Genomic DNA, 16681 nt, shown 5'->3' on the forward strand with positions numbered 1-16681 from the left:
CATGCAGCTGGCAGAAATGGCGTTAGGATATTTAAGAAGAAGGAAAAAGGCTAACATTGTTTTAAGTTGTTTGCATTGTGAACTTGCTCCATGTCCCCAAACCGTCCCAAGAATACACAGAAATGTCTTTTGTTGTTGTTATTCCTGGGTTTTCAAACCCGAGGACTGAGGCTGCACCCACACCCGGCCGGCGCTGAGGCGGAGAGAAAGCAACAGCAGACCAGAGCAGGGGCCGGCGGTGGCCAGGAGGAGCTCGATGGGAAGGAGCCTTGGGGAGGGCGTGGGCCTGCCATGGGGCTGGCGTGGGGCCGCGGGGCACTGGAGCCGCAGGAGGAGCCTGCTCACAGACCCACAGTTTCCATCGCTCCCTGGAATAACAATCGCTTCCCTTCTTAGAAAGCTTCTTCTGCTCCTCCTGCCTGGAGGCCAAGTCCGCATGTTCCTGGTACTGGAGGGTGACCCTTTGCCGCCTGGTCCCGGCTCACCTGGTCAGCCTTCTCCGAAATCTCCAGAAAGCCCACGTCTGATTGCTGAGTGTTCCCAGAATGCCTTCGGGCTGGACCTTTCCTGCCACCGGTCCAAGCCAGCTTAGTGCCCACTGGCCTCGTGGCCCTCTGTGACCACTCCTCTCGCGACCCTGTCACCCCCGGCCAGCATGACTCGCAAGCCCAGTGGCCTCCACCATCTCCACCATGTGGGGGGTGCCCGTGATGCTCTCAGCAGGCAGCGAGGGACATCACAACTCGCTGCCACGAGGCCTCCCCTCCTGGACTGTAACAACCAGGAGGGCCCCGTCTTCTTCATCTCAGGCCCCCCAGGCCCCTGACAGCCAGCATCTGCTGCACGGGCCTGTCCAGGTTTAGAGGGGGGGGGAATGTCTTCACCTGCCCGAGGGTCTGGGGGACTTTCCCCAGCACCGGGAGGACGGGAACTTCCACCATGGCTGCAGCCTCCCCTCTGACAAGGCTTCATCCAGCTCCCAGTATAAATAGCTTCCTCTCGCCATATCAGAAAACATCTGCTCCCCCTCGCTGCCCAGTCCTGTACCAGTGCTATAAATATCCTGGCGGGACCTGGCCGGCCTTGGCACGGAGGCCAGAGGACTTGGAATGAGTGAACACAGTGAGATGAGGGCGGTGGGAAGGAAGGGGCAGACATTGCCCAATCTCCTTCTTCCTGCCCCTCCAGGCACAGCCTGGCGGGGCGCCCACGCAGGCTGGAAACCCCCGCGGTGTTCCTGGGAATACAGCAGAGGCAGAGCAGCGTCAGCTACCCCTGGTTTGGTGCTTCTCAACACAATGTCTGGTGCAGAGACCCGGCTTGTCCCTCACCGGCCGAGACAGGGACACAGCTTGGACCCCGCTATGGGGCAGGCCTCCCAGTTGCAGCCGGGTTCCTGCAGCGTGGGAAATGGCAGGGCTTTGAAAGGAGCTGCTTTCCATGCATACTGGGAAAGGGCAGCACATAATTCTGTGTGTGCTCCTGGAAGCTGCTTCTTGTACTAAGTAAGCTGAAGGCCTGCCTCCCACATCGGGCTGTGCTCTAGAACCTGCAGATTTCCAAGGAGGAAAAAACAAAGGAGTTCAGTGTTTGGGAGAGGGAACCTGGGAAATGTTCAGGTTCCATTGGAAAACCCCAACCACAGACATCCCGGGCCATGCTTGGGAAATGGAGGCTGGTGCAGACGGGGTTAATGAGGGCATCGGAGAGAAATGCTTTCACTCTCCGGGGTAGGTCAGTACTACCTAGGGGCTAGTTTCTGCCCAGCCCTCTAGTGAGGCCTCTGACAGCCCTGTGACCTGCCAGCACTATTGGATAACAAGTCCTCTGTCACTTGGAGTCTATAGAAGGTCTCTGTGCACACTGCTGGGCTGCTCCCAGCCAGACCTGTGGTGGGAAATGGGGGAGGGGCCCTTCTCCGAGCATCCTCTGAGTCTGGGTTCTCAGGGGAAAACGGAACTGATAGGATTATATCTGTATTTACTATAAAGGATTGGCCTCCGAGGATTCTGAAGTTGGAGAAGTCCGAGATTTGAAGTCGGCAAGCAGGAGACTCAGCAGAACCGATGGTGTAAGTTTCCATCTGAGTCTAAGTCCAAAGGCAGGCAAGACCCTGGCGCCCCAGTCTGAAGACACTCGGGCAGAGAGAATTCTTTCTTCCTCAGCCTCTGAGCTAGTCAGGCCGTCCTTGGGTGGGAGGAAGCCCACTCCCCTCGGGGGGTGGGGGGCGCAGCTGCTTTACCCAGCCTTACCCAGTCTGCTGACTCAAATGCTAATCTAGCTCAGAAACACCCCCAGACACACCAGAATAAGGTTTGGCCCCATATCTAGGCACCCTGTGATCCAGTTAAGTTGACGCATAACATCAACCCTCACTCTCAATTTCCCCACATTTCCTGGCTACCTTCCTCCTTCCCTCTCTGGGCTACCTCAGGCCTTTCAGGGTGAAGTGGGAGGGGCACCCATGTAATCACCCTTTGCTTCCTTTGACCACAGAAAATATTTAAAACTGACTTTTTCTCCTGGGAGGAGCTTAAAGATTCCTCGGAGACTCCCCAGCAGCTGGGAGATAGCTCACCTGAGGTTCGCTTGAGGGAACGAGATCTTCAGCTGGTGGCTTAGCATCTTTGCTGGGCCCCTCTCTCCTGGAAGCTCCCCATTTGGGCCAGCTCTTTCCCATGGCCTATATCTGGTCACTGAGAAAACACCAGGGGGTGGGACTCCGTACTAACTATGCAGCCACCTCTCCTTGTTCTGACTTTAGGGCTTCTTTTTGTTTGTTTGTTTGTTTGTTTGTTTACAGTGACAGAGAGAGAGTCAGAGAGAGGGATAGATAGGGACAGACAGACAGGAACGGAGAGAGATGAGAAGCATCAATCATCAGTTTTTTGATGTGACATCTTAGTTGTTCATTGATTGCTTTCTCATATGTGCCTTGACCGTGGGCCTTCAGCAGACCGAGTAACCCCTTGCTCAAGCCAGTGACCTTGGGTCCAAGCTGGTGAGCTTTGCTCAAACCAGGTGAGTCCGCACTCAAGCTGGTGACCTCGGGGTCTCAAACCTGGGTCCTCCGTATCCCCATCCGACGCTCTATCCACTGCGCCACCGCCTGGTCAGGCATAAGGCTTCTTGCTGTTAAGACTTCTTGAGCATGTGACAGATACCAGTTGTGTGGTCCCCACGATCCCAGGTATATACCTCATGTCTCTGAATGGCCTCCTTGAAGTCCTTACAGCCCCTCTTCTCCTCCATGGTAGGGGTGGAGGGGTGCCATAGCATCCAACAACTCTCTTTAAAGAAATCATCTGATTTCTACTCTCTCCCTCTGGGCTTGGCTAGCCTTCAACCTGTGGGGGGTTGCAGGTACCCAGGCAGCTCTTTGAAGAGCCAGTCTAGTGCCTCCTTTTGGAACACAGGAGTAGTTGGCACCTATTGGTTTGTTCTCTGCCTCAGGACCTTTGCCAGAATTGAAACAGAATCAGTTTTTAACATCTTGTTCCATTTGTGTTAGCTAAGGGTAGCAGGCCAGTGGTTCATTTTAATAACAGTTTGTCCTCTTTGGTTGAATGATGTCCAAGGCATTTCCAATGTCCTACTGTTGCCATAGTAACACCCGGGGGAGAGAAGCTGGAGTAGCCTTTGTGCACTAGGCTCCTAGCCACTGTAGACTAAAGGGCTGGCTGGTCACCTCACAGTCATCAATGGCTGTGCAGCTCTGGAAATCGTGCCTACCTTCAAGGCAGGGAGAAGAAGAAGGGGCATGGCCAGTCCTGTCTGTCTCTTACAGAAGAAAGCAAAACCTCTCCCCGGGGCCGCGGAAGAGATCCATGCATTTTCCTCCGATAGAACTCGGCCCAGAGCAGCTGGCCCTCCCAGCCTGAGCGCAGAGAGGGTGGGAAGAGGGTCTGGGAGCATCAACCTGTTAGTCGCGGTACCAGACAGTTAGTGTCTGTCTCACTGAGCGGCCCGCCTCAACCAAGATCATGACTGTTATCAGGAGAACCTATCCTGTCTTCCTCCTCTTCCTCCCCCTACTTCTCCTCCTCCTCCTCTTGCTCTTCTTCCTCCTCCTCCTCCTCACGGTGCTGTGTAGATAAGACACTACACTACATAGAGGCAAAGTAGGTTCTGTTCTCAAGGGCTCATCCTGATTCCTGTGCCATCCCTCTGCAGTGAGATACATAGATAGCACACCTTTTAACGATTGCTGCCCATGTTAATAAGTTGTGAGGGCATTTCAACCTTGGCTCAAAAAAATTCAGATGTTATCGAATGACCTGAATGTACAGGAATGGACTTCAAGGCAGGAAAATGTGTATCAAACCATTAGGGAAGAGGAAGGTTCTTTGTAACACCTGACAAAAAATTGGAAAAGCCTTAATATCTGTTTTCTTTCATGGAATGTTTAGTTTGTAATTGGTTATATGTAGATCATTCTAGATAGAATTGCTCTGTAGGCTGTAAGAAATTGATTTTCTGGTCTAAAATTAGTTTTCCCATCAGATTTTTCAAAGGGAATCGAATAATTCCCTGAAAGGAGGCTGGCTACACTTTCAGGCTAGTGCTGCGCTTTGGATGTAAGTTATTGCTTCATTCAGTTCATGAAATCTTGTCCGTCAGGCCCCAAATTCAAAGGTGATGGCAGAGACATTTCGGCACCAGGAAGAATCTGGCTGATATGTGATGAGAGCTCTTTAAAAGCATAGTAATCAAAACAGCCTGGTACTGGCATAAAAACAGACAGATAGATCAATGAAAGAGACTAGAGAGCCCAGAAATAATCCCACGCCTTTATGGTCAATTAACATTTGACAAAGGAGGCGAAAACATAAAATGGAGCAAAGACAGTCTATTCAATAAATGGTGTTGGGAAAATTGGACAGATACATGCAAAAAAAAAAAGAAAGAAAGAAAGAAAGAAACTAGACCCCCTTCTTAACACCATACTCAAGAATAAACTCAAAGTGGATTAAAGATTTAAATGTTAGACTCGGAACCATAAAACTCCTAGGAGAAAACATGAGCAGTAAAGTCGCGGCATTTCTTTTAGTAATATTCTTCCTGATATATCACCTCAGGCAAGGGAAACAAAAGAAAAATTTAAAAATGGGGCTACATCAAGCAAAAAAGTTTTTGTACTGCAAAGGAAGCCATCAACAATATAAAAAGACAACCCATTGAATGGGAGAACATATTTGCCAATGATACATCTGAGGAAGGGTTGATATACAAAATTTATAAAGAACTTATAAAAGCTCAACACACACACACACAATCCAATTAAAAAATGGGCAAAGGACCTGAATGGACACTTCTCCAAAGAGGACAAACAGATGACCAATAGGCATATGAAGATGCTCAACATCACAAATCACCAGAGAAATGCAAATGAAAACCACAGTAACATCACTTGACACCTGCCAGAATGGCTACCCTCAATAAATCAACACATAACAAGTGCTGGCGAGGGTGTGGAGAAAGGGAACTCTCAGGCACTGTCAGTGGGAATGCAGACTGGTGCAGCCATGGTGGAAAGCAAGTATGGAGTTTCCTCAAAACATTAAAAATGGAAGCTGCTTATGACCCAGCAATTCAACTTCTGGGAATTTATCCGAAGAAACCCAAAACACTAATTTGAAAGAATATATGCACTTCTGTGTTCATTGTAGTGCTATTTACCAATAGCCAAGATTTGGAAGCAGCCCAAGTACCCATCAATAGATGAGTGGATAAAAAAGTTGTGGCACATTTACACAATGGAATACTACTCTGTCAAAAAATGAAGGAAATCTTACCTTTTGCAACAGCATGGATGGACCTGGAGATCAATATGTGAAATAAGCCAGGCAGAGAAAGACAAGTACCACATGGTCTCACTTATATGTGGAATCTAACTAACCAAATAAAGTAACAAACAAAATAGAAATAGATTCATAGACACAGAGAACAGACTGACAGCTATCACAGGGAAGGGAGGTTGGGGGCTGGGTGAAAATGATGAAGAGATTAAGCAAAGAAAAATAAACCTCATAGGCACAGACAACAGTATGGCGATGACCAGAGGGTAAGGGGGAGGGGGGAGGTAGAGAGGGTACAGGGGATAAACGGTGATGGAAGGAGACTTGACTTGGGGTGGTGAACACACAGTACAATATACAGATGATGTAGAATTGTACACCCGAAACCTACATAATTTCATTAATCAATAGCAACCCAATAAATTCAATAAAAATTAAAAATAAAAGCTTACGCAGAAAGGCCCCCCAGCGCCCTACAAAAAAGCTATTGATAATGACAGTACTAGGTCCTCCCCACTTAAAGCAGGCTAACCAAGCAGATGCAGGTGTTGGAGAAAATGGAGATTGAGTGTCAGTGTCATTATTATTATTTTTTTTCCTTTTTTCCAAGTGAGAGGAGGGGAGATAGAGAGACAGACTCTCGCATGCACCCTGACTAGGATCCACCTGGCAAACCCCTCCCCACTTCTGGGGCTGATGCTCTGCCCATCTGGGGCCATGCTTGCAAACGAGCTATTTTTAGTGCTTGAGGCTGAGGCTCCAGGAGCCATCCTCAGAGCTGGAATCAATTGAGCCATGGCTGCGGGGTGAGGGGAACGAGAGAGAGAGAGAGAGAAAGAGAGAGAGAAGGGGAAGGGGGGAAGGTGGAGAAGCTGATGGTCGCTTCTCCTGTGTGCCTTGGCCAGAAATCAAACCCAGGACATCCACACACTGGGCCGACCAGAGGGTAAGGGGGATGGGGGAGGTAGAAGAGGGTACAGGGGATAAACGGTGATGGAAGGAGACTTGACTTGGGGTGGTGAACACACAATACAATACATGTGTGGCTCTGCCACTGAGCCCACTGGCCAGGGCCAGTGTCATTATTTTTATAAGGCTGTTTGTAGGACACGCTGGGGCCTGTGGGTGGGTGGACTCACTGATGCTGTGCTGCTGAATCCTCCTGAATTGGATGTGTTGTATGTGGGGTTGAGAGACATCAGGGGACCAGTGTGTTCAAGGCAGCAAGGCCATCCCAGGGAAGAGGTGAAGGATACTCTGAGCATGCCTAGTTCCGAACCTCCGCCCAACTGGGAAAGTGGCTCCTCCTCTCCTGGGAGAGAAGTGGGTGAGAGGAGGAAGTAGTAAGAGGGAGGGGGAGAGGCCAGGAGTGTTACTCTAGGAAATCCCCTTGCTTGGCAACCTGAGGGGCTGGGAATAAGTGTGTGCCTCATCCCCACATGTATGAACTTCAGACATTACAAGCGTAAGCCAATACATTATTCTCTTACCTGCGTTAGAGCAAACAGCTTGGATTCTAGCCTCCTCTGTTTTCTCCACAGATCTCCCCCCACTGGTCGACTGTCAGGTTCTCTTTGTGCCTCAGTTTACTCATTACAACCAGAATGATGACAACAGTCTTCTTCCACAGAGCTTATTCTAGAGGTCGTTCTATGTAAGCCAAGTATTGCTTTTATCTTATCCTAGATTTAATTATACTAGTTATTTATACATTACAGCATTCTATTAAAAATCATGGCTTCTCAAATATATGGGATGGAGCAAAAGTAGGTTTACAGCTGTTTGTATGGAAAATAACACAACAATGAATAAATAATACAAGAATAAACTCTGTTTCATGTATTCAAGACTGTAAACCTCCTTTTGCTACACTCTGGATATAAAAATGGCCACTTCCAGACCATGGAGTATTGCTTAGCACTGAGACGAAATGAGCTATCAAGCCGTGCAAAGACACAAGGAGAGAGGTCAATCTGAAAAGGCTGCACGCTATGATTTCAACTATGTGACATCCTAGAAAAGGCAAAACTATGGGGTCAGTAAAAAGATCTATGGTTGCCAGGGCTTAGGGGGAGGGAGGGATGAATCCAGGAGCGGTTTTTTTAGGGAGTGAAAGGATTCCTCTGAATGACTCTACAATGGTGGATGCATATCATTACACATTTGCCAAAATCTATAGAATGGCCAAGACCAAGAGTGAACCCTAATGTGAAGTATAGACTCTGGGTGGTGATGATGTATCAATGTTGGTTCACTAATTGCAACAAATGTTCCATCGGTGGGGGATGGATATTCATAGTGGGGGGGCATTCATAGTGGCAGGGATTGTGGGTGCGTGGCGGGGGGGTAGAGGGTACATGGAAACTCTCAGTATTTTCTTCTTAATTTTGCTACAAACCTAAAACTGCTCTAAAAAAAAGGTCTATTAAAAAAAAAGTTAAAATGGTTAATGAAAGGCCCAGGTATATTTATTCTCAGAAGTCCAGCCCATTCATTCCAAAGTCTGCCAACGAATTCTTCCTCCGTATTTGAAGTGGATGTCGTGTCAGGCGGAGAGGGATCAGCACTGATATTCTTCCAGTGAAGACATTTATTCAGACCACGTCCCTTTCCCCTGCTTCCACCTCCCTCCGACCACCCGGGCTCCCTGGGCTCGCCCCGCAGGCAGAGAACACTGCCAGGTCAGCAGTATACACCGTCCCTTAGACACAAGGAGTATTATTTAGTCTAGAAACTCTCAGAGGAAATATCCGCTTGCACGTGAAAAATCTCTGGAATTTCTCTATTCCTGTCTGTCCAACGTCCCTGTATCTGTGAAACTGACTTGAAAAGCTTCTACACACAAGCACTGCCTTGTTCCGGGCTGGCTGCTGCCGGCACAGGTCCAGGGTGCTTCTGTCCCTGCCACTGCTATTCTGAGCTGCTCCTGTCCCTCTGACATGGCTGGAGGAGGAGGGGGAGGAGGAAGGGGAGGAGAAAGGGGAGGGGGGTGAGGAGGAGGAGGGAAAGGAGGAGGGAGAGGAGGAGGGGAAGGGGGAGGAAGAAGAGGAGGAGGAGGGGAGGAGGAGGAGAAGGGGGAGGAAGAAGAGGAGAAGGAGGGGAGGAGGAGGAGGGGGAGGAGGAGGAGGAGGAGGAGGGGAAGAGGAGGAGAAGGAGGAGGAGGGGGAGGAGGAAGAGGAGGAAGAGGAGGAAGAGAAGGAGGAAGAGGAAGAAGAAGAAGAGGAGGAGGGGGAAGAAGAGGAGGAGGGGAAGGAGGAGGGAGGAGGAGGGAGGAGGAAGAGGAGGAAGAGAAGGAGGAAGAGGAGGAGAGGGGGAAGAGGAGGACTAGGAGGAGTAGAAGGGGAGGAAGAGGAGGAGGAGGAGAAGGAGGGGGAGGAGGAGGAAGAAGAGCAGGAAGAAGAGGAGGAGGACCCTTTGAAGGTAAGAATGGAGAAGTTTTACACAACTGGAGAAATCCACAGTCTTAAACACCAGTCCCTGAGTATCTGAGTCTCAGCACTTCTCACCCCATAATTAAGGCAAGGGAGATTTTGGACCCAGAGGACAATAGGAACTCAGGGCTTGGTTCCTGACACCATCTTATTCTCCCTCTTCCTTCCATCGCTTCTGCTGCATACCCCTCCACTTCCCTGTTTCTAGCTTCTCTGTCCCCCTTCTAAATTCTTTCTTCAAGTAGAGTCATCCCCCTCGCCCCCCCCCAAACAACCTAATGTGGACAGATCTGGAGCTTATCAAGCTAAGGCACCCTGGGACCCCAGGGATACCACAGGCCTTTCTAGAGCAGTTTGTGAAGGCGTAAAATATTGTCTACCTTCACCTTCTCTCTCTCTCTCTCTCTCTCTCGTTTTTAAAGAAATTTTTATTTATTTTAGAGAAAGAGGAAGGGAGAGAGAGAAAGAGACAGAAACATGGATCTGTTCCCTTATGTGCCCCGACTGGGGAATCGAACCAGCAACCTCCTGCATACCAGGATGATGCTCCAACCAACCGAGCCACCTGGCCGGGGCTGCCGTGACCTTCTCTTAAACAGTAAGGCAGGGATACACTCTTTCTCATCTCTGGGCCCCTCTCCACCCCTCACCCCCCAGCACCTCTTCTTGGGCTGTCTTGTCTTCATCTGAGTCTGCTTTCTGCAACGAAGGTCTGACCCTTTTATAAATGTCTTTTTCTCTCCGGCCTGCAGGCTGGGTTGAGCCCGACTGACAGGGAAAAGGGGAAGGTGGAAAAGGACCGAGGGAAAGAGGGTACCCGTCCGAAAACAAGACACATTCAAGCACCAGGTGTGAAAGTTTTAAATATATAGAAGCTTGCTTACATGCACTTGGGATAACAACAGCTGGTGCTTGGAGGACCTGGGTCTTTTCAGAAGACTAACATTTAACTTCCAGACGGTTCCGGGACAGTCTAACATCACGTGAGCTCACTGTAGCAAAAAACTGCAGCCCGGCGGCCCGTTCTGTCTGCGCATCTCAAATTCCGAGCTTAGGAGTTTATTTTCTAAGTTACATGCTGAGACCTCTCACATTCCAGCGCGCGCACACACACACACACACACACACACACACACAACGACTCTGTTTTTCAAAATGCAGTCATACATGGGAATTTTATGACATCAAACCCTGAAAAATGTGGAAACTTTGGTTTCAAACTACTTCATAGGGGAAAATAATAAACCTTTTGATTCGCAATTTCATTGCTCGGCTCCTGGCTCATTTCTGAAACGGTGACTGGCACAGGCTGAGCAGACAGGGTTTCGGAGGCATAACCAAGTATTCATATATGCCCAGGCTTGGCACCGCGGAGTGCGGCCCCTGATCTGGAAATATTTTCCCTTCAGACAGGAATAGAGAGGTTACTTTTGGGTCACTCCCAGTCTCACAAAAGGCTTTTCAAAGTAGATGAAAGACAAGATGTTCTAATTTGTTAGGAGTGACCAGTGAGCTTTCACATGATAAAGATGGGAGAGGCCTCGGGGGCGGAGTGTGTCTCGGGTGGGAGGTGGGCGAGCACCCCACTGGGCTGAGGGACGCAGGGTGACAGGCGGAGAAGGCCACGGAGGCCCTACTTCCTCCAGGTGTCCCTTACGCAGACTTTCCAGCCGGGCTGTTGGCTGCAGGCGGCCGCCCCTTTTCCCGTGGCTTTGGCATCAGCTCTCTCTGGAAAGCCTGGGTAATGGCCGCCTGCCTGCATGCAGCTGCCGCGCCCACGGCTCTGCCAGTTAAACGGCTCTGTGCGCAACTAGGGGAGAGCGATGACCGTTCAGATGCACGTCCTCCTAGGAGCTCCTAAATGCCAGGCCCCTCTGGTCCTGGTGGAGAGAACTTCTGCATCCCTCTCCTCACCCTGCTGTGTCTTCTGGGAAAGCAGAGTAGACAGGATCAGAGGGGCAGTGAGGTAGAGGGACAGAGGGACAGAGGCACAGCCCTGTCCTAGTCCTCTAACCTCTCCGGGGACTCAATAGAGACACAGTCCCCTTCAGTTTACAGAACTTACTCAGTGCCTTAATGGAGAGGAAATTGCTTGGTCGCTGCAGAACTTTTGCAAAAACACCCAGTGCCTAGATTTGTGACTGGCTCGCAGGCCTAGATTAGTGCCAAGCACTCTTCTGGGTATGGGGCTGTGGCAGTGAACGAGAGAGTCTAAATCTCCTGCCCGCATAGAGCTGGTGTTCCAATGGGCGAGGCAGGTAGGGAAGAAACAAGCGGTGTGGGCTGGTTTTGGGGGGCTGTGAGCTCAGGGGAAAATCACAAAAGGGAGGGTCCGGAGACGATAGTAGGACAGAAGGTCTCACTGGTTACCGGGCATGTCAGGAAGACCTCAAGGGAGGGAGAGAAGATGCCAGGTGGATGACCTGGAAAGAGTGCCGCAGGCAGAGGGAACAGCATGTGCCAAGGTCCTGAGGTTGGGTGAGTGTCTGGTGTGTTCAAGCACCAGCAAGGTGGCGCTGTGGCTGTAGCCCAGTGAGCAGAGAACACAGGCAATGAGGCCAGAGAGCATGAAGGAATGAAATTGTTTAGGGTCCCATCTTCAAAAACTTCCAGATGCACATTCAAGGGGAAAAACCATTTAGATTCTGGGATGATATGACTCTGACAAATGGTGGATAACACTGGCTACAGAACTGATGGCAAGTGACTGGTGTTGGGGAAACAGGGACAGGAGACAAGTTAGCATCTTGGGGCTGAGACAGGTTGTGCCTTTGAAGTAAGAGTAGACTTTCTGGACCCTCAAGTCAGGAGAGATGTTCTGATATCTCCTGTGGCAGCCAGGCCAACCCTGTAGATGAGAGAGAGTGGAGTGTTCACCTTAAACAACCTCTGTTTGGGTCAAAGGAAAAGAGAGCTCTTTACACCAGGGATGGTGTCTCCTCCACATTGTCTTATGCTCGCATTTGTATCAGCAGCTGATATGTTGGTTTCATTGTTGTGTTAGGAGGCTTTGTCAGACAAAATGGCTGGAGCATATGGAGCCCACAAGTATTCTGGGATCCAAACCAAATTGCTACTCTAAGCTTCCTGAGATTTGACGGCACTAAGATGAAGAAGTCGCGGCCAGAGCCACTTCAGACTTCCAGCACACGCTGTGTGGGGCGGACGACCCCTCTGACAGCTTGGGGTGCAGGTGAACAGGTCAAAGGCGGGTGAGCCCCTTGCTGCTTCTGGGTCAATGCTTTATCCACTGCACCACCACAGGTCAACCTTGCTGCTTCTAAAGTCGTTTGGAGCTGTGCCCTGTCACTGCTGTGGAGTGTCACCTCTCCTTTCTGCCCTCCGCAGTTTTCCCAGTAACCTCCGTGAACTCAGAGAACATCACTCCACAAATGTGTGTTCTTTAAAATGAGTCTTTTAAGCCCTTTATGAGCTTTTGTTTTTGTTTTTACCAGTGTGAGGAGCTGGCCCAGAGGACATGTCAGCCTGTGGGACATAGCTACCCTTGGAGGTGGCTTCTAAGGCATTCTGAGTCACTCTCTCACCACACAAGTAGAGCCATCCTGGAATAAATACTTTTTTCTTTTAAACCTACCCTGTTTCCTGGCAATTCTGAAGCTCCGAAGGGGAGAGATGTTATCATACCAAGGGGGCGAGTGGAGAGTGAACGCTCTGCTGTGGGAAACCTGGACGTGACCTCATTTTGCCAGGCTGCAGCCCGGGCACCGTCTGCCCCGGCAGGGAAGCGTTAGCAGAGTGGTGGGAAGGGCTCCAGAAATGCCAGAGAGAGTGGCTAACCTGGGTGACCTGTGAGAAGGCGGCCCTGGAAGCCCGGACAGGTCTGGTCAGATCCTAGTGGGAGGAACGCTGTGTGCTGACCAGCAGCTCCATGCCGCTGCTGAAACCCCAGCTGTGCTGGGAACTGACCTCATTCATGAAGTAAACATTGAATCAGATACCAGCAGGCCTAACCCTGGTGGAGTGGAAATAACATGGACGTTTCCATAATTATGAAGCTGCCAATTGGATTTGGCCAGAGAGACTCTAAATATGTCAATCGGAATGAGTTCATTACCTTTTCTTGCCAACTCCATCAGAAGCCAATTGCCTTGTTGCGGTTGAAATTATTTGTATGAAAATTCTTTACTTACATTTTGGTTTTTATACTCCAGATAATGTACTGGAAAGCAGCGTAGTCTAGCAACTGGAAGACAATATTGGGAACCCGTCGATTGGTGCTCCGTCCTGGCCAGGCCTGGAGCGCTCTGCGTGCCAGCAGTTACCGCACTTGGCTTTGGAATCTTGTTATTGGATGACGGGGTTGGAGAGCAGGGTCTGTCCCATGATCCGGGCTTGGTTGTAATCCTGGGTCCTGGTGTTTGTGTTCTACTTCGTAGGCACACTCACCGCTGTCGGCTTACCCGGTCCCCGTGGGTAACCTGGAGGCTGTGCAGCGAGGGTACAGGGCGTTCATGTCCTTGGCTTCCCTGTCCCCGCCTTGCTCCTCCCCGTCCATTTGGGAGATAGGCGAGCTGCTCTGTCACCCCACAGTCGCTGAGACCGCTGTTTGCAATGCAGTTGCACAATTTTGGGAGAAGTAGCTCCCGACAGCTGTTTCTGTCTTATCCTCAGTGACTTGTAAGGCAGCGGGGCTGGTGTGTGGGGCCAGGGTCCCATCTTCCCATTCCGGCTCTCCCCCTGACAAGATGGGTGACCGGGGACAGGTCCCTTCAACTCTCTCCTGTGCCTCCGTCTCATCACCTGTGAAAAACGAGTGGAAACAGCCCCTCCTCCACAGGGGTGCTGGCTGCGAGGTGTCCAGGGTTCGTTCATGAAGCACTTGGACACTTAGAGCAGTGCCTGCCACACGGGAGAGCTAAGCATGAGCCTTTGTGATCATCATCACCACCGTTATGAGTGAGCGAGAGCAGACATGCGGAATGGCCACAACTGTACATAACTCAGTGATACATTTATGAGGCGTAAATCAACAGCCACATTCCAGGCATAGTTACAGAAAGCCAGGTGACTCAGTTATGACTGATTCCCGTGTCACTTAACTCGGTGACCTCATTTCTGTTTCAGTTTCTTTCTATCTACCACACAGGGTTAATGCTTCCTATTCCTTCCTTAGAATAGTCTCATCTCATTTTTTTTTTTTTTATAGGGACAGAGAGAGAGAGAGTCAGATAGAGGGATAGACAGGGACAGACAGACAGGAATGGAGAGAGATGAGAAGCATCAATCATCAGTTTTTCGTTGCAACACCATATTTGTTCATTGATTGCTTTCTCATATGTGCCATGACCGCGGGCCTTCAGCAGACCGAGTAACCCCCCTGCTCGAGCCAGTGACCTTGGGTCCAAGCTGGTGAGCTTTTTGCTCAAACCAGATGAGCCCACGCTCAAGCTGGCAACCTCGGGGTCTCGAACCTGGGTCCTTTCGCATCCCAGTCCGACGCTCTATCCACTGCACCACAGCCTGGTCAGGCTCATCTCATTTTTGATAGTGAAGTCACTCAAAGAAAGGAGCCATGATGAAATGTGAGATCTGTGTCATCGTTTCACTTGAAAATGACTCTGGTGACAATGATTACTGTTCTTCATTATGTGTGCACCCGAGTAACTGGAGGATCTTGTCATGGGCCCGTGGAGGCAGTTTCAACTGATGACGAGAGCAGGTGGGGTATGTCGGTCTCACAAAGACTTCCTTTCCCTTTAAACTATGCCATTCGGCCTGCTTCCTTTCGACGCTGTCACAGCTGCCCATGGACCCTCCTCTCAGAGCCTTGGCCCTCTGTCCATGCTGGGACACGAGGAGGCAAGCCCAGTGACTTGTTCCTTTGTGACAGGAAAGTAAACTGGGCCCTGGCTGGGTAGTTCAGTTGGTTAGAGCATTGTTCTGACCCGCCAAAGCAAATGTCTTAAATTTTAAAAAATTATGAATTGGATAAACTTAAGGCCAATGAGCTTAGTTTTGATGATGGGAAAATTCTGGAGCAGATAATCAAATGAATGGTGGACCAGCATTTAGGAAGGGTGGTTATAACGATCGATATTGATTATCATACGAATGTCTTTCACTATGTCACAAATCAGGCGAGCCCTTCCTCGGCCACAGTGCAGTGACTTCTGACAATACTTCGAGGGTTTCTTATGAAATCCTTATTGACAAAATAGTGAAAAACAGCTGCTAGAGCTGAAGGGGCATTAGAAAATCATGTGACACATGTTCGTTTAAGGTGATACCAATTGCTCGAGGCCACAGAGCTAGTTAGGGTCAAGGCTGCAATCCACACCTGGCTCTGTGTCCTACGTGAAGGCCCCGCCCACTGAATATTGAGGCGGAATGTTAACAGCAGATGGGACAGTGTCGTCCCAAGGCGTTCTCTAATGGCATGCCAAACAGTTCTGTCCTTGGCCCTAAACTCTTTAACATTCTATCAACAACTTGGATAAAGCCAAAGATAACTGCTTATCAACTGTGCAAATAACACGAGACTGGGAGGGAAGGCCAACATGCTGGAATTACAGAATCAGGATCCAAATTATCTCAACAGGAAAGAATGATTTTATCTAACAAGATAAAATTTAACTGGAATACACATAAGATCTTGCATTTAACTCCAAAACTTGACTGCAAAAGTATAGGATGTAGTTGGAAAACATGTCCCACCTCACCCATAATCAAAGACATGAAAATTAAAGCAACCATGAGATAGTGATTTTTCTCTATTGGATTGGCAATGATTAAAAGAATGAAAATTTCCCATGTTTGGTGTCTAGGGTGAAAGAAATAGACTCTCTGGTAAACCACCGCAGGCGTAGAAACAAAATCTCCCTTTCTAGAGGGTAATCTGGAAATATACAGCAAAAGCTATAAAATGTACCATTTGTTCCAGCAGTTTAATTTATAGAAATGCATCCAAAGACAAGTATGCAAAGGTTTATATACAAGGATAATTACAAAAGCACTGCTCAGACAGAATACTTTTGGAGCTGGGTGTTCAGTTTGGGAACAGAAGGCTTAGAGGCCTCAGGAGGGTACCATACAGCTATTGTCAAATGCTTGATGCTATAAAGAGGAGGGATTCGGGTCTGTGTCACTTCTGAAGGCCAGGCCAGGACTTACAAGGCATAGACGTGGCCCAATATTACAAAGCAGATTCTAACCATCAACTCTGTTCAAAATGAGAATGGGTTGCCTTGCACATTCCCAATCACTGGCAGATGGCCCTCTGTCTAGGGTGTCCAAAAGGACAGTCATTGTTCTTTAGCCATTGGGATGAAACGTTCACCTTGGTTCTTTCTAATGAAAAGAGGCAGTAAGTCTTTGCTACATTAAATCATCAAAAGGTAGAATCACCACCCAAGTTGAAAGTGGGTGGGAGGTCATACCAAGTTTCACTTCCTGACACTGAATTCTGGGAATGAAATGAGAACCCTTCCTGTT

The sequence above is a fragment of the Saccopteryx bilineata genome, chromosome 3 (genome assembly GCF_036850765.1).
Source record: "Saccopteryx bilineata isolate mSacBil1 chromosome 3, mSacBil1_pri_phased_curated, whole genome shotgun sequence".
NCBI classification, from domain to species: domain Eukaryota; kingdom Metazoa; phylum Chordata; class Mammalia; order Chiroptera; family Emballonuridae; genus Saccopteryx; species Saccopteryx bilineata.